This window comes from Osmia lignaria, unplaced genomic scaffold, assembly GCF_051020975.1.
Source record: "Osmia lignaria lignaria isolate PbOS001 unplaced genomic scaffold, iyOsmLign1 scaffold0059, whole genome shotgun sequence".
NCBI lineage: Eukaryota > Metazoa > Arthropoda > Insecta > Hymenoptera > Megachilidae > Osmia > Osmia lignaria.
Genome location: NW_027478200.1, coordinates 15,001 through 20,000, shown reverse-complemented (window position 1 = coordinate 20,000; position 5,000 = coordinate 15,001).

Genomic DNA, 5,000 nt, shown 5'->3' with positions numbered 1-5,000 from the left:
AGAGCGGGCCCACCAACCTCGTCTCTGTACTTTATACATTTCTCCTCCATCTGCACACACCTTTTCAAACATTAACGGAGAGAGTTCCTTGGACTTGCTTTAAATGTACATATTAGATATGTTGGAATCTCTCTCCTTTAGAAGTTTCCCCAGCCTTAAAACTTCTTTCATTTTTACTCCTCTCTCCATACTTATTTTCCTCTCTGAACGTATCAGAGAGGATTTTATTTCTGACACCTCTTGACTTTTCTTAAATTCAGGGACGTAATTTTGTTCATAATTCAGTGGACTTTTGTGTATTTTATACTTTAAATATTTCCAAACAGTCTCCCTTCTAAAAGTGATAGAACGAATTTTCGTCTAACACTACTTTCTTGGTTCAAAAATTTTATACAATCTTATAACTTTTTCAGTTTTAACAAATTTTGGTTACAGACAGTTGATGCTCAGTTTGTACAAGTATGCAACATTTATAAGTGCATACAGGTCACCAGCCTTATATTACAAGGCTCACCACATATGGGCCATTCGGTCTTAGACACCGACCCGTGGTAATGCTGTGTGGAGATTAATAATAATCCGCAACGGAAAACCGGAACGAGAATAGTCGAGAAAGTATATTCTCGAGGAGCGGTAGACTGCTTTTCAACCGAAGTCATAAAAGAGCCACACGCTCGACGCTACTCCCGACCGGTCCGAGCGAACCGAAAGTGCCTTCCTATAAATACCGAACGGCCGGCCGCTAGGTCGGCGACGCATGGGCTTACGCCCAGGCGTATGCCTGTGCAAACCGCCGTGAGAGCGTACCATCCCGCCGGCACGGTAAAACTTAGACTGAAAATATCGTCGAACATATCCTTTCATTTTATAACGTTCTATACATGAAAATTAATAAATTAACATGCAGGACATAATAAATTCACATTCTCATGTAAATCATGGGTTTAATTAATATTTTAAAAAATTTTAAAACCGCCCAGAACCGATGAGATGAAAATATTAAAACGATATTTTTGCATTTTCTTACGGTAAAACATTAACAAATAAGCGACTATAGCAATATAAAACTCCATTTGTAATTTAATTAATCAAAATTAATATTTTTTTTTGATTTTTCAGCGATCCAGAACCGATGAGACGAAAACATTAAAACGATATTTTTGCATTTTCTTACGACAAAACATTAACAAATACGAGACTATAACAATATAAAACTACATATGTAATTTAATTAATCAAAATTAATAATTTTTTTCGATTTTTCAGTGATCCAGAACCGATAAGTCGAAAATTTTAACAATCATATTTTTGCATTCTGTACCGTGGATCCATCGTTAAACGCTATTAAACTAACGTCCGTGATGGTATAAATGCAGATTTTCGCTCCGTTTAGCCAAAATAACGAACTTTAGGTGCGCTCCGAAATATTTCAAAGTCCCAGCGGCGTATTGCTTCGCCTCTTAGAACCGATTAGTCGAAAATTTTAACAATCATATTTTTGCATTCTGTACCGTGGATCGATCGTTAAACGCTATTAAACTAGCGTCCGTGATGGTATAAATGCAGATTTTCGCTCCGTTTAGCCAAAATAACGAACTTTAGGTGCGCTCCGAAATATTTCAAAGTCCCAGCGGCGTATTGCTTCGCCTCTTAGAACCGATTAGTCGAAAATTTTAACAATCATATTTTTGCATTCTGTACCGTGGATCCATCGTTAAACGCTATTAAACTAACGTCCGTGATGGTATAAATGCAGATTTTCGCTCCGTTTAGCCAAAATAACGAACTTTAGGTGCGCTCCGAAATATTTCAAAGTCCCAGCGGCGTATTGCTTCGCCTCTTAGAACCGATTAGTCGAAAATTTTAACAATCATATTTTTGCATTCTGTACCGTGGATCCATCGTTAAACGCTATTAAACTAACGTCCGTGATGGTATAAATGCAGATTTTCGCTCCGTTTAGCCAAAATAACGAACTTTAGGTGCGCTCCGAAATATTTCAAAGTCCCAGCGGCGTATTGCTTCGCCTCTTAGAACCGATTAGTCGAAAATTTTAACAATCATATTTTTGCATTCTGTACCGTGGATCGATCGTTAAACGCTATTGAACTAACGTCCGTGATGGTATAAATGCAGATTTTCGCTCCGTTTAGCCAAAATAACGAACTTTAGGTGCGCTCCGAAATATTTCAAAGTCCCAGCGGCGTATTGCTTCGCCTCTTAGAACCGATTAGTCGAAAATTTTAACAATCATATTTTTGCATTCTGTACCGTGGATCCATCGTTAAACGCTATTAAACTAACGTCCGTGATGGTATAAATGCAGATTTTCGCTCCGTTTAGCCAAAATAACGAACTTTAGGTGCGCTCCGAAATATTTCAAAGTCCCAGCGGCGTATTGCTTCGCCTCTTAGAACCGATTAGTCGAAAATTTTAACAATCATATTTTTGCAGTCTGTACCGTGGATCGATCGTTAAACGCTATTGAACTAACGTCCGTGATGGTATAAATGCAGATTTTCGCTCCGTTTAGCCAAAATAACGAACTTTAGGTGCGCTCCGAAATATTTCAAAGTCCCAGCGGCGTATTGCTTCGCCTCTTAGAACCGATTAGTCGAAAATTTTAACAATCATATTTTTGCATTCTGTACCGTGGATCCATCGTTAAACGCTATTGAACTAACGTCCGTGATGGTATAAATGCAGATTTTCGCTCCGTTTAGCCAAAATAACGAACTTTAGGTGCGCTCCGAAATATTTCAAAGTCCCAGCGGCGTATTGCTTCGCCTCTTAGAACCGATTAGTCGAAAATTTTAACAATCATATTTTTGCATTCTGTACCGTGGATCCATCGTTAAACGCTATTAAACTAACGTCCGTGATGGTATAAATGCAGATTTTCGCTCCGTTTAGCCAAAATAACGAACTTTAGGTGCGCTCCGAAATATTTCAAAGTCCCAGCGGCGTATTGCTTCGCCTCTTAGAACCGATTAGTCGAAAATTTTAACAATCATATTTTTGCATTCTGTACCGTGGATCGATCGTTAAACGCTATTGAACTAACGTCCGTGATGGTATAAATGCAGATTTTCGCTCCGTTTAGCCAAAATAACGAACTTTAGGTGCGCTCCGAAATATTTCAAAGTCCCAGCGGCGTATTGCTTCGCCTCTTAGAACCGATTAGTCGAAAATTTTAACAATCATATTTTTGCATTCTGTACCGTGGATCCATCGTTAAACGCTATTAAACTAACGTCCGTGATGGTATAAATGCAGATTTTCGCTCCGTTTAGCCAAAATAACGAACTTTAGGTGCGCTCCGAAATATTTCAAAGTCCCAGCGGCGTATTGCTTCGCCTCTTAGAACCGATTAGTCGAAAATTTTAACAATCATATTTTTGCATTCTGTACCGTGGATCGATCGTTAAACGCTATTGAACTAACGTCCGTGATGGTATAAATGCAGATTTTCGCTCCGTTTAGCCAAAATAACGAACTTTAGGTGCGCTCCGAAATATTTCAAAGTCCCAGCGGCGTATTGCTTCGCCTCTTAGAACCGATTAGTCGAAAATTTTAACAATCATATTTTTGCATTCTGTACCGTGGATCCATCGTTAAACGCTATTAAACTAACGTCCGTGATGGTATAAATGCAGATTTTCGCTCCGTTTAGCCAAAATAACGAACTTTAGGTGCGCTCCGAAATATTTCAAAGTCCCAGCGGCGTATTGCTTCGCCTCTTAGAACCGATTAGTCGAAAATTTTAACAATCATATTTTTGCAGTCTGTACCGTGGATCGATCGTTAAACGCTATTGAACTAACGTCCGTGATGGTATAAATGCAGATTTTCGCTCCGTTTAGCCAAAATAACGAACTTTAGGTGCGCTCCGAAATATTTCAAAGTCCCAGCGGCGTATTGCTTCGCCTCTTAGAACCGATTAGTCGAAAATTTTAACAATCATATTTTTGCATTCTGTACCGTGGATCCATCGTTAAACGCTATTGAACTAACGTCCGTGATGGTATAAATGCAGATTTTCGCTCCGTTTAGCCAAAATAACGAACTTTAGGTGCGCTCCGAAATATTTCAAAGTCCCAGCGGCGTATTGCTTCGCCTCTTAGAACCGATTAGTCGAAAATTTTAACAATCATATTTTTGCATTCTGTACCGTGGATCCATCGTTAAACGCTATTAAACTAACGTCCGTGATGGTATAAATGCAGATTTTCGCTCCGTTTAGCCAAAATAACGAACTTTAGGTGCGCTCCGAAATATTTCAAAGTCCCAGCGGCGTATTGCTTCGCCTCTTAGAACCGATTAGTCGAAAATTTTAACAATCATATTTTTGCATTCTGTACCGTGGATCGATCGTTAAACGCTATTGAACTAACGTCCGTGATGGTATAAATGCAGATTTTCGCTCCGTTTAGCCAAAATAACGAACTTTAGGTGCGCTCCGAAATATTTCAAAGTCCCAGCGGCGTATTGCTTCGCCTCTTAGAACCGATTAGTCGAAAATTTTAACAATCATATTTTTGCATTCTGTACCGTGGATCCATCGTTAAACGCTATTAAACTAACGTCCGTGATGGTATAAATGCAGATTTTCGCTCCGTTTAGCCAAAATAACGAACTTTAGGTGCGCTCCGAAATATTTCAAAGTCCCAGCGGCGTATTGCTTCGCCTCTTAGAACCGATTAGTCGAAAATTTTAACAATCATATTTTTGCAGTCTGTACCGTGGATCGATCGTTAAACGCTATTGAACTAACGTCCGTGATGGTATAAATGCAGATTTTCGCTCCGTTTAGCCAAAATAACGAACTTTAGGTGCGCTCCGAAATATTTCAAAGTCCCAGCCGCGTATTGCTTTGCCCCGAAATTTTTCAAAGTTCCAGCGGCGTGTTGCTTTCAAAGTGCCTCCCTCTAAATACCGATCGGCAGGCCGCTAGGTCGGCGACGCACGGGCTTACGCCCAGGCGTATACGGGGGCAAATC